This window comes from Ambystoma mexicanum, chromosome 6p (genome assembly GCF_040938575.1).
Source record: "Ambystoma mexicanum isolate Mex_15411 chromosome 6p, UKY_AmexF1_1, whole genome shotgun sequence".
NCBI lineage: Eukaryota > Metazoa > Chordata > Amphibia > Caudata > Ambystomatidae > Ambystoma > Ambystoma mexicanum.
In genome coordinates, this window is record NC_090935.1 from 287,688,581 (window position 1) to 287,707,014 (window position 18,434).

Consider the following 18,434-nt stretch of genomic DNA (forward strand, 5'->3'; position numbering starts at 1 on the left):
TTATGAGTCGCAAGTGGTTTTGGGGTGGTGATGATCCTTTGGAGTGGGCTAGCATGCATATGGCTGTGGATTTAGTGTGATCATTGAAGTGAGTTGTTCGAATGTAGTTCTGATGGCCATTCTGTTCTTTTTCTTTTCTTTTGGTTGACAGGTATCTCCTCCCCTTTTGCCACTGCCATCTGTATGCCACTCCTGCAGATGGCGTTTACTCCCGACACCTGCTGCTTCGTGTTAATCAGTGGAGCAGCATTACGATCTTATGGGACGATCGCCAATGGGCCACATGCCCTTACGCAGTACTAGTGGCTCGGAGCAACATTTCGGCCTTTCAGTTGGACTAGTGCCTCCCCATTGGGACGGGCCTGCGGTTCTGTGCGCTTCCATGTTGCCTTTTCGTACGTGAATGTGGCTCTGTGTACCATGATGGAACAGGGCGTCACACAAGTAGTAGCTGGTCGGATGCAGCCCACAATGGTGATATGTGTTTTGGAGGTCATGGACTAATGGCTGTATGAGCTTGGTGATTTAGTTGTGCATTAAATTTCTATTCTGATATGGGCCGTGTAGCGTTCTTCTTTGCGAGTGATGTGGCATGTTCCTATTTGGGGAGCGATGTATTGTGAGGAGATCTGCATTGGGTTCCGGTTTCGGAGTATAGTCGCGTGGTACTGTGCTGGGGGCGTTTGCCTACGGAGCCCAGTGAGGTCAGGGATGGGGGCTGCCAATATGACTGTTTGAATGTTGTCATGCTCAGGGGCGGGGGATTGGGTTTTGTGTAACAGACGCCGGTCAGCCAGGTGGACTGGTGGAATGTTGTGATTTTCGGAATATTGCTGGTCACAGGTGCCTGTGTTTGCGTGCGTTTCGGGGGGGGGGGGGACTGTGGTCATGTCCATTGGAATGGCTTCTGTATTCGTGCCATCTGTGCCCTGCAGCTCTCATTGGCCCCTCTTGTGAATCTTTTGTTCGTTGGCATGCATGGGTGACTCGTACATTTCACTGGTTGCATTGTGACTTCATTGCACCTACGGGGAGTTGTACTTTGTGGGCAGGGAGCGGTGTACAGGCACTCAGTGGGGCCGTTTACGGTTGATTCGCGATGCCGTACTTCTCACCATGGCGGAATGGTGCTTTCCGCCATGCTTGATGGCGTTAGGTACATGTCCGCTAGGGTCGGAATTCGCGTACCCTTGCGCCATGGTGGTATTTACGGTTTGGCATGGCGCGCGCGAGCGTACTTGGTGCAGTTAGCGTTGGCGTTCACTACGGTGTCGCTAATGGCTTCGTACTTTGCGGTGGCGGGTCATAGTCGCACCGAGCGCTATTCGATGGCTGTATCGCCATCGTTTTCCGATTTCCGCCAGGGTCGTAATGAGGGCCAGTGAGTTGTGCACGCATATTTTTCCCACTGTGGTTCCCCCTGTGTGTCGCGTACCCCATTTTTGAGGTCAGAGTAGCATGTGTGTTCCACGCGTACACTTTTTTTGTGTCCCTGGGTGCCACGTGTACTGCAGGAGGTTTATTCCACGCACGTGGGCTAGCGGGGGTTGCGTGCACATTTGTTTGTTTACTTGGGGTGCCTGAGCATTGCGTGACCCGTCTTTCTTCACCAGGGGTCACATACAGCCTCGCAGGAGCACAGGGGTGTGTCTGCCACCACGTACCCTGCCCCCTTCAGCCCAATTGCCCTGGACAGTTGTTGTGTGCCCCTCCCATTGGCAATACTCCATCTGTGCCATGGTTGGGAGGCCTCCAAAAGGGAAGGGCGCCAAAGCTGGGCAACCTCCCAGGGCTGGGCATGGTGGGGCACGTGGCTGGAGAGGGCCAGGGAGTCCAGGCAGTCCAAGGAGGCCAAGGGGGATGCAGAGGGGGACGTTGCCAGGCTGTTCCACAGGGCCAGGATGTCCAGTCACGTGCTGGGACAGCCATGCCACTCCCCAGTGCCTCAGGGAGATGATACTGCTGCAGACATTCCCGGCGCACATCTGACCCCACAGCCAATGTCATCTGCTGGCACAGGCCACCAGGTAGTGGAAGCTGCAGGTGCACCTGCGGAAACCACCACCCAGGCTTGTCGTCAGCCAGTGCAGGCTGCCTTGGCACAGGAGGACTTCCAGGCAGATTTTCAGATGAGGAAGGCCAAGCCACGTGTGCCTAAGGTAGCTGTGACCAAGGCACATGTATCTGGGGCAGTTGTGACTTCTGCTGACTCGAGCAACAAGGTGGTGAGAGCTGCAGGGGCAGATGCAGCCAACACCACCCCAGCAGTGAGTCTGCCAGCCAGGACTGTGTTGGTCACAGCCCTTGGCACTGAGGCAGTTGTGCCGCTGGGTCCTGGCAACAGCACCCAGCAGCCAATTACACAATCCAGGCCTTCCGTCCTCGTGCCTTTTACTACTCCCATCATTGGCCAGTCCACCATTGCCACTGCCCCTACTGACCAGAGCAGCAAGTGGCTGGGACCCCAGACACGGCTCCGGCCTCTGGCAAGGCAAGGAAGAAGCCTTTCAATTAACATTAACTGGACTTCCTTGTGGACTACTGTCGGCAAACGACTGCGATATGCTGGTGGGCTCAGGTTGCCATACAACGCCTGCCCAGCGTCAGGTCCACTGGCAGTTCATTGCGGAAAGTGCCAGTGCCATTGGGTATGAGAGGAGTACAGCTCAGGATTGCTTCAAGCATTGGAATGACCTCCAATGCTGTGCAAAACAAAAGCGGGCCTCTAATTACTCCCTGACTCTTGTGACTGGCAGTGGGCCACCACCAGAGGAGGATGAACTAACTCTGCATGAGGAAATCTCTGCAGAGTTCATTGATCAGGGACTTATCCAGGGAATGGGCTAGATGTCAGATTATGATGCAACGTCCGGTGAGTATTGATGCTTGTGTGTCCAGCGCATGTGTGTGTTGCTTGTGGGATTTGTTGTGATTGACTGCCAGTTCAGGCTATGTATTCATGAGTGCCATGTGTGACACATCAATACTTGACTGATGTGTGCTTGTAGTGATGCAGTCTGCATGGAGGCCATGTGCTGCACAAGGGGGCAGTCCTCATCAGCACACATGCACCCTACTTACATGCAAGTCACTCGGCGGCCTCTCTTGTCCATGTTAAAGCTCACTGACATATTAGCATATAGCCTGTGGTGTCGTTCCACTCAACACTCGGTCTATGACGTAACATGATTGACGGCTATGTGAGGTCACCTTGCAAGCTGCTCCTCCTCACGGGCATGCTTCCTTGCCTCTCCACCACCCTGCAGCTCACTGTGTCCATGTTACTGGTGATTTCCGTGTTGTACTAATGCAATGGCCTGTTCCCCATTCCTGTGTACATGCACACTTCCCTCTTCAACCCAGCCACACCTGTGCTGTGGGGTACATACTTTGTTCTTGACGCAGGGTGTCTCACTTGGACCGTGCAGATGGCACAGGCTCAGAGTGGACATGAGTGTTTATTCATGGACCATGTGCATTCCCTGCAAGCCCGTATGGGTCTGTGGCAGGCTACTCATTGTACTATATCTCTGGTATTTTATCCGTCTCATGGTATTTGGTCATCCATATCATGCACACTGAGGATCACTTCATCATGCACATGTTTAGGGTGTCATTGTCTGTGTCGAGCACAGGCCTCCCTCTGTTACAGCCACCCTGCCTCTAGGCTACTAGTGTTGTGGCTTCTGCATGTATAGATGTACTTGTGATGGTTCCTCATGTGTCCTGCTTACTGTCCCACTCTCATCTGCTGTAGTCTCAGTTGACTGAGATGATGCAATTGACACCTTCCAACACTGTCTGCAACTTCACAGTACTCTGGTCAGCCATTTAGATGCACTGCCTTCTTGCAATCCCCCAGGGGGTAGGGGGTTCACTGCATCCCTACAACCCTGTGCCTACACTTTGCACATGATGACTGCACTTGCCCTTGCAGTGCCGTCATGTCACGAGATTGACATCACTACGTTTTTGGTTCTGTTAATAGTTGAGGATGTACACATGTGCTGCACTGCACCCACGCACTTCTGAGCCATGTTTCACCCTTCAACATGCCTATTCAGTTGAGTGATGTCAAAGTGACCTGGCATGTATGTATCCATGTGCCTCCCTTCGCTGTATTTCAATGCACTTGCGTTGTTGCATCCTGTGACACGTGTACTTTTTTTATATTTATTTTCTTGTAGTGCATGTTGACATGCACTTTACATGTGCCATCGACAGTTTTATTTGACTTACTGCTGTGGCTATTTGGTAATAGTGCCATGGCTATGCTATGTGCCATCTCTTTGTTGACATCTGTTATTTTCGGCTTAGATCGATGCCTGCCAGAAAGTTGTGTGTGATGCAGGTGATATGCAACATGAAGTACATGTGTGGGTTTTACATTTGATATGCATCCATGTCTGTTTTCAGGGTCCCCTTCCATTTCATTGCCACTGCATACATTCTGGAGTTTGTGTCATGTGTGACATGGCTGCATCATGTGTTGGCCCTAAATATTGTGTTGTCAATGTGTGTGGTATGTGCTACTGACATGTGTGCTCATGTGTTACTTTATTTTGTTACAGGTGATGATGCACTGGAAGCAGAGGAGGAGGAGATGGCAGACAGGGTGGAGTGTTCAGTTCAACAAGCATGCACCAGTGGTGGTCGTGGGGTGGTAGGCCGCGAACATCCATTGGTGCTCCAGGCCATCCTGTCCAGGCCTGCCTCTGGGTATGGCTCTGAGGATCTCCATGACTCTGATGTTGAATCAGGGGGAAGAGAATATAGGTTAATTCCCAGGATTACTGTATGTAAACCCAAAGATTGCACAACTGTGTTGAGGCTTACCCTGAGAGCAGAGTAGTTTGGAGTATGATCCACAACAACAGGATAAAATAAAAAAAAGGAAGTTAGTACAGGAGGCTACCCCGGGCGGCACGAGGGATACAACTAGTTTTGAGATGGTGCATTGATCGGGATAGCGTTCAGGAGTGCACAACAATACCATGGAGCGATAGTCCAAAATCCAAGATGAAAAGAACAGTCCAGAAGAGAGATCAGAGGAATCACAAGTATGAAGATCAATTTGAGTCTTACATGGTAACAAATGCAAGAGTACTGGGTGGAAGATATATATCAGTTCTTCAGAGGAAAGAAGCAGAAAAGAAGTAAACAGTCTTACCATTAGAAAGAAACAGTAATACCGTTGATGCGGCAGAGGGGACGCCAACTGCAGTTTTCACGGGAAGGTAGAACTGCTGCCAGAAAGTTGGAGCCCGATGTTCGTACTGAGGAGTTGCAGGTAAGAGGCTCGTGGAATCGGGAAACTGGTTGTTTTAGCTGCGGAGGAGGGAGTCAGTACACTGACGCAGTCAGCTGTTTGAAAAAACCGCGGCGTCTGAAGAGCAAAGAAGTGCTTTCTCAAAAGCAGAAAAATGAGGAATGCCAAAGGGCGAAAATGTTTGACAAGCAGGTGGAACTGTGGCCGAACAGTGAGGTAACCAAATCCAATAAGGGTCGCGATGAGAGTAGTCAGGGGACGTTCCATGGTCAGATCAAAAGTACTCAGGATAGAAAGTTTAAGGCAAGGTAAACGCTAATCAGAAGCAGCGTTCTGTTCTATCCTGGCTTATTTGAATCCTTCCTTTGTGCGTGGAGGCGGTGCCTACCCTGCCGTAGTAGTGACTGATACGTCACATGACCACCAGGACCCCGGGAGGCTGTGACTCCACATCTCCATGGCAACCGCCAGCGTTGCCATAACCGAGAAGCTGAAAAGCGAGCGGACTGACTCGGAGTCAAACACGGGGATTTCATAACACCAGTAATCCTATTATGTCTTAAACAGCTGCAGCAGATGCACGCCCTGGAAGCTTATGTTGACTGTGGAACCGTAAGGAATTATATGGATATCACTGTAGCCCAACGGATTGGTGTTTCTACACTCAGAAGAGAAAAGGTAGACAACATAGTGTCCGTGGATGGAACACAACTGTCATCAGGACCTGTGACTCGGTGTACGAAGAGGTTGATCCGTTATGTCATGATGGTTATCAGGATCGCATAGTTTTTGATCTAATAAACGCACCCCAGTTCCAGCTCATATTAGGCATGCCCTGGTTGGAGTGCCACAATCCGAACCTAAATTGGCGGACACACACCTTGACCTTCTCCACCGAGTGCTCGCAGACATGCTATCCTTCTACACCTCGGAATATCAGCCCATCAGGTTCTTCGTTACGAAAGCAAGTTCCCGGAGTGATAATTGGCCTCATTTTGAGTCATATCAGGATGCTTATCAAAAGGTGCAGGTTAACACTTTACCGCAGTATAGGCCCTATGACTGCCAGATAGATCTAGTGCTGGGGACTCAAGTGCAGTGCAGCCATATATATGCGCTTATGGGAAAGGAAAACTAGCATTTGCGCAATTACCTTGATCAGCATTTGGCCAATGGATTCATAGAGGTGTCTAAATCACTGGCATCCACTGCCTTATTCTTGGTTCCTAAAAAGGAGGGAGACCTTAGGACCTGTATAGATTACAAAGGGCTCAAAATCACCATCAAAAACCGGTACCCCTTGCCACTGATTCCAGTTCTCTTGGACCAAGTGAAAGGTGCTAAGATTTAGACCAAGGTCGATCTCAGAGGAGCGTATCACCTGGTGCATGTAAAGGCCGGTGATGAGTGGAAGACAGCTTTTCGCACCAAGTTTGGATTGTTTGAATACACTGTCATGCCTTTCGGATTTTGCAACGCTCTGGCAGCCGTCCAATTCTTCATGAACATTTTTTATAGGAATTGCTGGACGTTTGCACGATGGTCTACATTGAAGATATCCTGATCTACTCCTCGACATTAGAATAACACATATGTTACGTAAAGGCAGTCCTGGAAAAATGGCCCCAACATCATCTCTATGCAAAACTTGAGAAATGTTCCTTTCATGTGAGAACCGTAGAATTCTTGGTATTTATCTTGACCCCACAAGGAATCCAGATCAGTAATCATAAAATGGAAGCAATACTCCAGTGGCCATCTCCCACCTCAGTCAAATCAGTCCAGAGCTTCTTGGGATTCGCCAATTTTTATTGCCGTTTCATTGCAGACTTTTCTAACACTGTTCACCCCATCACTTCGCTACTCTGTAAAAACAGGACCTTCAGTTGGACCGCTGAAGCTAAACAGGGCTTCGTTCAGCTCAAATGTCAGTTTACTTCTGCCCCAATACTGAAACATCCAGATCCTGAACTTCCATACCTGCTCAAAATAGATGCCTAAAGGATTGCCATAGGGGCGGTCCTGTTACAACGTGACCCCACGACACATCAACTGCATCCAGTAGTATTCTGGTCCAAGGAGTTGCTTGCTATCAAGTCTGCATTCAAGGAATAGCAACACCATCACGGTACTTACGGACCACCAGAACCTACAATTTCTACGAACAGCGAAGGCTCTGTCACCTTGCCACCTCAGATGGGTACAATTCTTTACAGAATTTGATTTTACTGTGACTTATCATCCTGGAGTGTGAAATGGAAAGGCTGATGCCCTCTCTCGGATTGGCTGGGATACTGGAGGAGAAGATGTCTATGCAAACCCAGAACCAGTATCCATAATCCCAGAAGGCCAAATACTAGGAATAGTTAGCAGTGCTCCTCCACCCTATTTAGAGGATGAAGTCAGAAGAACCTTGAACCCAAATAAGGTACACGCATGGACCTCTCAGGGGTACAATGTCCTTTCATTGTGGGATGTTTTTTTCACTCATTTCTTTACGAAAAGACCCATTACATTCTTTTGGGGGGTTAGAAAATTATATATATGGGATTTGGGTGTTTGGGAATAGATAAAATATTTAAGGGAATGGGGGTTTGGTGGGGGAACCCCTGCAAAAATAATGTAAAAAAAAATGTGATGTTTTTTTTTGTTAAACAAGTCACGGTAAAAACACCTGCGAAAAAACATGAAATGACATGGAACCCTCTCAGGGAACCCTAAGAAACGAAGAGAATGGCCTCCCATATTACCTGGGAGGCCTATACCTGCCTAGTTCCACAAGGCATAATCAGGTTCTTTAAGTGTACCATGATTCACTTAGAGAAGGTCATCCCGGCATTGTAAAGAATATGGGGAAAATCCGGCAGCATTTCTGGTGGCCTACATGGCGGAAGGATCTCATACAATAAATGAAGACCTGTGATGTCTGTGCTAGGAACAAGACACCTTGAAGCAAGTGCTAGGGTCTCCTCCGTCCGCTGCCTGTTCCTCCGGCCCCTTGGCATACTGTCTCCTTAGACTTTATTACAGACCTACCGCCTTGTAAAGGGCACAACACCATAGTAGTTGTTATTGATCTCCTGATGAAGATGGCATATTTCATCACTTTAAAGGGGTTGGCAAATGCAGAGCTTTTAGCACAGACATTCCTATCAAGCTTCATCAAGTTACACGGTTTCCCATCAGTGGTAATATCCGAGAGAGGAAGCCAGTTTATCTCACGGTTCTGGAAAAGTTGCTGTGCCAAGGCTCAGATTGAAATCTGTTTATCCACCAGTCACCACCCACAGACTGATGGCCAGACCGAGAGGACAAACCAAACACTTGAACAATATCTACGGTGCATGCTTACTCAAGTAGACTCTGATTGGGTAGACCTCTTATTGGCTGTGGAATACGCCTACGACAAACACCATCTATAGCTGAATGGGAGTGTCGCCTTTCTTTTTCCTAAATGGAAGAGATCCATGTACCACAGCTCTTGATCCACCTGCACCTCTGGAAATACGGCTATCAGTACCCTACACACTAACATCAAAGAAACTCTAAAAAAGGTGGTCCAAACCCTTTAGGAATCGAAAGCAGCGCACAAGTGCTTTGCAGACAAAAAGAGAACGAAAGAACCCACGTATCAGGTAGGAGAGAAAGTATGGTTGGCCACGAAACACTTTGAAGGGGCCCAGGAAGTTTCACCCAAAGTATATTGGCCCATACCGCGTTGCTTCTGTTATAAACCCAGTGGCAGTCAAATTAGAACTACCACCCACATTACGCATACACCCAGTTTTTCATGTATCAATATTGAAGCCAATGCATCCGGGCACTCGAAACTCCTTTGTACAACCTCCTGCTGTGGAGATAGATGGGGACAAGGCTGAGTACGAAGTTAAAGGCATACTGAATTCCAAGATTTTATGGTGATAGCTCTATTACCTTGTCGATTGGAAGGGGTATAGTGTTCTAGATAGAACCTGGGAACCTGCAAGCAACATACATGACCCCAGCCTCTTAGCCCAATACCATTTCAGCAACATACATGCCCCCCGCCTCTTAGCCCAATGCCATTGCAATCACCTGGGGAAGCCAGGGCCAGGGGGCGGTAGCTCTCCTTGGGGAGCCCTTGGAGGGGAGTGCTGTCATGATTCCAACTCCAGGACAGGCTGATACCAGGATTCTAGCACAGGCACACACAGTCACAATCTGGTAGTGTACCACTTATCTGCAAGCTCCAGGATTTTCACGTGCCTTGCCTGGCACGCCGTTGGAGCTCTGTCTGCCTCAGGAGCACAGCTGACCTCTGTGCACGCTGTTGGAACCCCATTTACCTGATTTGGCCCCCAGAAGTCCTCAAGAGCACCAGCTGATCTCTGCGCACGCCGTCAGAATTCTGCTTACCTGCTTTGGCCTCCAGAAGTGATCAGGAGCTCCAGCTGATCTGTGCGCATGCCGTCAGAACCCTGCTTACCTGCTTTGGCCTCCAAAAGTCCTGCGGAGCTCCAGCTGATCTCTGTGCACGTCTTTGGAATGCTGCTTACCTGCTTTGGCCTCCAGAAGTCATCCGGAACTCCTGCAGACACTACGGCGAACTGGAACCTGAAACAAGAAACACAGGACATTGTGAGCATTTAACCGGCAGCACTTTCAAAGCCCACAAAACGCTGCTGATACCTCAGCAGCCCCAAATATACCCTCTTACCTGCAAGGCTCGCTGCACGTTCTGACCACGCAGAGGATTAGAGGGTCTCAGCAAGCCGGGACGCAGCACATCTCCTGCATTGCATTTTTCGTTGCACCTGCACATTTTCGCTGCACCTGCAAAGGGAATAAAGACAACAGTCAGCAACCAGATGTTACACACGGTACCATAGACATTGCAGAACAATACTGCGACCAAGGAAAGACTACTGGAAAGGACACCAGTACAGCAGGACAAGTTGAAAGGACACAAGTACAGAAGGACAAGCTACTTAACAAGGACTACTACAAGGACACTTTCTCTCCTTTAGGCCCTGAACCTAACTTGCCAAGAAGGTGAGCCAGACTACTACCCAGCCAGCCAGTACACCTAGGGAAGCACAGGAGATTGGGGGGACAGGTTACACAGCATATACTTAACATCCACCTCTTGTTTGCTCGTAGATACAGTTCTTGACGACCCGCCAACAGACTACACCATATTGAGGGTCCCACAAATCACTCCCAACCATACTGTGTGCTGGACAGTTGCCATTCGGCAATGCAGAGGGGAGAGAGTGTTTTGGGTTCAGCATCCCACCTCCAATGTTCCGCATCCAGCGCCTAAAACACATTGCTTCTGACGATCCGGACCTGGTACTCCTTCAAGGCACCAGAGGTAAGCATTACAGGGATATGATATGATATGGCATTTATAATGCGCTTATAAACAAGTGTTTCAAGGCGCGACGAGGCAAGGGCGGGGGAACAGAGGGAAGACACACAACGATCTTACTAGGCCAGGTGTCATTCAGAACGTGCAAGTGCAAGGGAAGGGGGAAAAGGAAAGTGCGGGAGGAGGGGGAAGGGAAAGTGCAGTACATGGGATAGTAAAATAACAAGATAAATAAATGAGTGCCCAGCTGGTGGCAAGTGCAGGGTGAGTGCAGTCATAAGTGCTGGTGGGGGGAATGTAGGGATACAGAAAACAGTCCACAGGTGCAGGGGTTGCCAGGGAATGGGTGGCCAGGTAGACAGTGCAGTATCAGTATCAGCCACGACTTCAGAAGGGGAGAGGGGGAGAGAAAGCAGAAGCAAAGAGGACGGTTTTAAGGTGCTTCCGAAACCGAATATGGTTCTCCTGAAGTTTCAGGGAGGCAGGGGGGCTGTTCCAGAGGGCGGCCCCAGCCGAAGAGAGAGATCTACCACCAACTCGTTGCTTGGAAAAGCAACTGACCCTGAGGGAGTTGGAGGCGGATGAACGAATAGCCCGAGAGGGAAGATATTTAGGAAGAGAGAGTTGAAGGTATTGAGGCCCCAGGCCCCAGAAGGCCTTGTGGACGATGCAGAGGTTTTTTAACGTAATCCTCGCAGCCACTGGGAGCCAGTGCAGAGATTTCAGTCCTGGAGAGATACAATCCCTGGGCTTGAAGCCAAGGACAAGTCTCGCAGTCTTTTTCTGGATGAGTTGCAGAGGACGGAGAGTAGAAGCAGGAAGATTTAGAGCGAGGCTGTTGCAATAGTCCAGCCTAGACAGAACCAGAGCTCTGGAGGCAGTGAGCTTCTGGGGGAAGGAGAGGTACAGCGAAATACAAGAGGCAGGCATACAGGTGCATACAACAGGGGGGCAGTGAAATGCAAGAGGCAGGCATGCAGGCATCACATGCATACAACAACAGGCATCACATGCATACAACTCAGGGGGCAGTGAAATACAAGAGGCAGGCATACAGGCATCACATGCATACAACTGTGGGGGGACACCTCGAAATACAAGAGGCAGGCATACACACATCACATGCATACAACGGGGGGCAGTGAAATACAAGAGACAGACATACAGGCATCACATGCATACAACAGGTGGGGGGAAGAGTGAAATACAAGAGGCAGGCATACATTCATCACATGCATACAACACAGGAGTGGGCACAGCAAAATACAAGAGGCAGGCATACAGGCATGACATGCATACAGCAGGGGGACAGAGAAATACAAGAGGCAGGCATACAGGCATCAGATACATACAACAGGGGACACAACAGGGGGTCAGCGAAATGTAAAACGCAGGCATACAGGCATCACATGCATACAACAGGGGGCAGCGAATTACAAAGACAGGCACACAGGCATCACATGCATATACCAGGGGGCAGCGAAATACAAGGGGCAGGCATAGAGGATCACATGCATACAACCGGGGGACAGCGAAATACAAGAAGCATGCATACAGGCATCACATGCATACAAAAGGGGGAGTCAGCATAATACAAGAGGCAGGCACACAGGCATCACATGCATAAAACAGGGGAGGAGGGACAGCAAAATACAAGAGGCAGGCATACAGGCATCACATGCATACAACAAGTGGGGGGGGCAGCGAAATACAAGAGGCAGGCATACAGGCATTACATGATGCATACAGCATGGGGGGCAGAAAAATACAAGAGGCAGGCATATAGGCATCACATGAATACAACAGGGGAGGGGGGCAGCGAAATACAAGAGGCAGGCATACAGACATCACATGCATAAAACAGGGGGACCAGTGAAATAAAAGAGGCAGGCATATAGGCATCACATGCATACAACACGGGAGGGGGGACAGCGAAATAAAAGAGGCAAGCATCACATGCATACAACAGGAAGGACAGCGAAATACAAGAGGCAGGCATGCAGGCATCACATGCATACAACAGGGAGCACAGTGAAATGCAAGAGGCAGGCAAACAGGCATCACATGCATACAACAGGCAGGGCAGCGAAATACAAGAGGCAGACATACAGGCATCACATGCATATACCAGGGGGCAGCGAAATACAAGGGGCATGTATACAGGATCACATGCATACAACCGGGGGGCAGTGAAATACAAGAAACAGGCTTACAGGCATCACATGCATACAAAAGGGGGAGGCAGCATAATACAAGAGGCAGACACACAGGCATCACATGCATAAAACAGGGGAGGAGGGACAGCAAAATACAAGAGGCAGGCATACAGGCATCACATGCATACAACAGGTGGGGGGCAGCGAAATACAAGAGGCAGGCATACAGGCATTACATGCATACAGCATTGTGGCAGCAAAATACAAGAGGCAGGCATACAGGCATCACATGCATACAACAGGTGGACAGCAAAATACAAGAGGCAGGCATTCAGGCATCACATGCATACAACCTGGGTGGGCAGCAAAATACAAGAGGCAGGCATACAGGCATCACATGCATAAAACAGGGGGACAGCAAAATACAAGAGGCAGGCATACAGGCATCACATGCATTCAACACGGGAGGGAGGACAGCGAAATAAAAGAGGCAGGCATCACATGCATACAACAGGGAGGACAGCGAAATACAAGAGGCAGGCATACAGGCATCACATGCATACAACAGGGGGGCAGTGAAATACAAGAGGCAGGCATGCAGGCATCACATGCATACAACAGGGGGAAGCCACATACAAGAGGCAAGCATACAGGCATCACATGCATACAACAGGGGGGACAGCGAAAAACAAGAAGCAGGCAGCGGTAGGGCAGCAGACAGGGAGCAGACAGGGGCCTTCATTGTGGGCCTTTGTTGCAGGTGCTGGCTTACACCTCCTGGTGGCCCTGATTGGGCAATAAGGAAGTCTGTGCCCAATCAGCAAAGGCCAGACTGCAGGCAGAAGAACGGAGCCACCAGATAGTTGAAGCAGAGCAGTCATCTTTAAAGTAAAGCCTACATAAGGGATTGCACACACAGAAAGCACTGAGCACCTCTGAAACCTTCTTTACAAGGGTGCAGACGCAAAGGCAGCACAGCCGTGTGCTGTGAAAGCAACAGCAGAGGATCCAAGATAATGATGGGCCATGGGGTGCCCCTGTTCAAAAGTACACAAAAATGCCCAAAATATTTCTCAACAATCTGGGAAATGCAGCGGTGGCAAAAACGAGATGAGCAAGCCTTCTTGGCTTACCTTTAATGGGGAGCAGGTGGGCAACTCACTGAGGAAAAAAGTTAGTTTTACCCCGGTTTTACTGCTCTTCTTCTCAGAATTATTTGTGATTCTCTTTCTCACAGTATTACATTTCAAGTTCATCAGCTTTGTTTTCAAGGTTTTGTCATTCGTACTGTGACAAATTTTTCTGCTTGCATAGCGAGTCCTAATGGTCTCCCAGTCCTCCCATTACCTCTAATATTGCAGGTTAATGTCCCCAGGGCCTGCAATTGCTTGGGACTTTTCCTTTCGTTCCATTTCTTGATCAGGTCATTTTCACCAGTGTCCTTTTCTGGCAACTCTCCCTCTGGTTTGGCGTCTCGGTACCTCTGCAGGTAACCAGACCATTTGCTGATTCCACAGCAGCGTGGTGTCTGCATTGTCGAATGGGCAGCCTGCCCATCATGGAGTGCTTGTAGTCATGTCACCACCAAGTTTTGTGTTCCCATTTCCTCAGGTTCACAATGCCTGCAGCCTTGTCTCCAATGTTTGCTTATCGATTTCAGAGCCGTTCTGAATGTGTTGGGCTCCACGGCTCTCTTCAGCTCTACCTCCTTCAGGCGCTACTCTTCCAGGGGGTCTCCCCTGCCTGCAAATGTGTTCCTCACACTCGCCTTGGTTCAATGTGTGCACCTACTTCATCCTCCTCGTCGCAGTTTAATTGCAGTTTAATTGGAGGTTTTTCGTTAAAGAGACAGATTCTCTTTCTTGCTTGTAATGGCATAAGTTGTCTTTCTTTTCTCTCTCTCTCTCTCAGCCAGATTTTGGGATTTGCTAATGTTGGCATATCGGACAGTCCCATGTACCTCATCATGGCGAATGCAGAATTGAGAATGGCTGAGGGAGTTCCTCAGGGAATGGCAGTCCTTGTCCCCTAAGGGGGAGTCTCACCCAGTGTGGTCCCACTTGCTCAGACCCTAGGCAGGTTAGAAGTCTTCTCACAAGGCTGTTCTCAAATTTGAGTGTCCAATTCTCTGTATTACCAATGCTATATTTATGAAGCTAATATACATTCATATAAGCCTAAACTGTGCATCGTACAGCATTATGTGCCTAGGATGACACATAATGACATAGGACAGGGTTGTCTGAAAGGTGGGAATCCACACCTTGCCAGAGGAGAGGACCAAAGCATACACAACCGCAAAGAAGTACTGTGCACTTCTGAGAAGGTATGTGTAAAAGTAGAAATAAAGAAAGGCACTCGCCCGGGAGAAAACACATCACAGTGACCGATCATGAATAAGCTGGAAGCTAGCGTTTTAAAAATAAGCGTTGAGCGCTCGCTGGCTGTGTACGTCACACGCAGTGGTACAATTGCCTTATAACCGAGAACAAAAAGTTGATTCATGGAACTCATCTACAGTAGTCACTTGTTTAGTGCCTCCTCTGCCATAAAATCAAAGTTCCTTTAAAAAATAAATATAGAGCACTAACAGTGGTTTCAATACAGCTCTCAAGGTCGCTCCATGTTTCAGTGTTTGATCCTCTGCAGCACCAGTGCAGAAGCATAAACAAGGAGATATAAGCTTAACCATAAAATGGTATGCTGCTATACACCCGTGATGTCATTTAGGGCTCACACTGCAGGACAGTAGATCATTGCTTCATGTTGTCTGTCAACACCTTGTGAATGGTAAGTGTGTTAGTGCTTTGCTCCACAACATGGAGAGAGTGGAGAGTTGCAGTTCGCATTCTTTTAGGTGTATCAAGAATAATTATAATTATAACTGATACTGGCGAGGAATAAATATGTGGGACATGGCTGGCTGTGATGCAGGATTTCGTGTTGCTGCAAAGGGCATGTGTCTCAGCTGAGATCGCAAATGTTCATCACAAGCACCACACTCACGGCCTTCTCACATGCATCTCACAGGCAGTCAGAGGCGATACATGGTAAAAGGACCACAGAGAGAGAAGGATCTTACCAACTAACGTGTTTGTTTTTTTATTTTCGTGGATTTAAAAGGAATTTAAACAAAACATATATATGAAAAAGAAAAGGTACAAACGGTATGGAGATGTAAGCAGAGCAATCTATGCAATCCATCATGTGACAAAAAAGGGTTCACAAGACTGACAAGTGCGTTTCAAGGAGTGGGTGGAACCTGCTCATGAGGAGCAGTATGAACTGAGAGGGGGAGGGGGCAAGGGGGCCAGGTGAGCAAGTGAGCAGAAACGTGGCCAGGGACAGGGAGGATGGGGAGTAGAAAGAGAACATGGAGAATAAGCGTAACCATGGGCGATGAGGAACACAACAAACTATAAAAGAGGATATTTAGGCCTGATCCAGTCCACGGAGGCATTTGGAAACAGTGCAAAGAGAACGGAAACATACGTCCAGGAAAGTACAGCCAATAAAGAGTGATGAGAGGAGGAGAAAGGAGTGCAGTGCCGGGAATCTTGAAAAAGGAGGTGAACGGCAGCATTAAAGATAAACAGAAGCATAGCCAGGGCCAACTTGAGGACAAGATAAACATTGAAGAAGGGAGAAAACTAAGGCGGTAATGAGCATTGTAGTCACAGAAAATGTGAGGAGAGGTGGCGTTTGCAAATAGTGTAAAGTTAATAGTGAATGTGCGAAGTGAAAGGGCGATGCAATAATGCAGGGGAGGGAAAGATCTATGTTAACAGCCAGGTCACAGTTTGAGAGGATGAAGGGAAGGGAACCGGATAAAAAAGCAGGTGGAGGAATGACAAGCATACAGAGAGCCTTCTAGCAGAGGCTGAATACAAGAAGACTAGTGATTTCAACTTGTGTAACGGTTGTAGAGTGAGTAGACGTGCACCCACGTCTAAATAGTGGAAACGCAATTAGAACGTGTAGAATGGAGAGCATCAGCAAAGGAGGAAACACACACAAACATCTGAGTTGTAGGTATGCACGTGGAAATAAAGGCCACAAGATGGTTGCTAGAAGTGAGAAGCATAGTGTAAATTATAATACAACGAGGACCTAGACCCTTGGGAGCACCAACATCAAGAAGAAAACAAGAGGAGGAGTGAACTTCCCAGGGTACAGAGTAGGCTTACTTGGATCTTGGAGAAAGCCATGCGAGAACAGCATTCCTTATGCCAACAGAAAAGTGGCGAAAGGAAAGGGTACAGAGCTTCCTCCATGGAACACAGTGCACAGGGTGAGTAGGATAATAAGAAGAACAACTGTTTAGAGCGAAGGGCAGATGTAAGAAAGTTAGTGACTGAAAAGAGAGCAGTTCTGCTAAAGATGTTTGAATTAAGAGGCACATACATTTGGTTATAATAACTTGTGTGGGATGTTTGGAAAGAATTGTGAGCAGCAAAGAATAGACAGGGGAAGCTTCTTGTTTTCTGCATTAGTATTGCCTTTTGTTGCACTGCTATTGGTGGTATACAGTAATACAATTGCGGCAAATTGTCGCCTGTGAAAAAAATCGCAGCAAAAATGCAGTGGTTTGACTCGGTAAAGGTGTACCCCATTATAACATTTAAGGGGAGGAGGGGTTGCGTGAGTGTCCCCCGCTCCCATTAAATGGTATAATGTGTCTGGGGGTTGCGGGGGTGTCCCCCGCATCATTTACATGGATTGCGTGAGCAAAACCATGCCCTTTTTGCAGCAATTTGTTATGTACACAGCCATTTTTGCTGCGATTTTAACACATGGAACCGTATTGGTGGCATTCCCTTTCAACTGTTAGCCAATTTTTTTTTTTTTTTTTACTTAAAGCACGGGAACCTAGGCGGTGCTCCAACTTTAATATAGAAAGCCTTATTTTAAAAAGTAGGCCCATAGATATGAACCAAATATTATCACAATTCCTTTAAGTGCATTTCTACCAACTATGTAATCAATGTGTTTTGAACTGTGAGGATTTGCCTTCTTCTGTTTAATTAAGGCTCATTTGGTATTTCTAGAAAGACTAAATGTGTTTTATGCTCTAAATACATGTTAATAGTACTTACACTTACGTTTCTGCATTGCCGCTGTTCTTTATCTTGTTCCCCTTAATGCACATAATGCATCATCATATAGATCTGTCTCTGAATATTGGGAACTAGGCGGTGGAGCAGAATGCTGGAAATTGCAAAGGAAAAGGTGTAGTCTTGTTTTCTGACTGCAGAGCGTATCCCTTCTATTTATAAGTTCTTGGGGCTTCAGAGCGCCCTAGCACTCCTTTATAGCGAGTTCAATTTTTCCTCATGATTTATCAAGTGCTTAACTACTCAGCAGTGATCCAGCCCTCGCGATTATCTCAGCATTAGGTAATGGAAAGCTGCATGATCCCACTATAATAACTCCATACTCGGAACACCTTTGGAAATAAGGTTTCAGATGTGTCACGTGCTGCGCTGCTCTGCACAGTGTTGCGTGCATTCATGCCTTCGTGCTGGCCACTTTCTATTGCGTCCGAGAGTCCTCCATATCCCGCTCTAGGCCTAAATGAATGAGTAGTTCCGTTCTTCCTTTGTAAGAAATTGACCATAATGTTACATTAAAATGGCATTCATCAACATTAGGCTCCTCT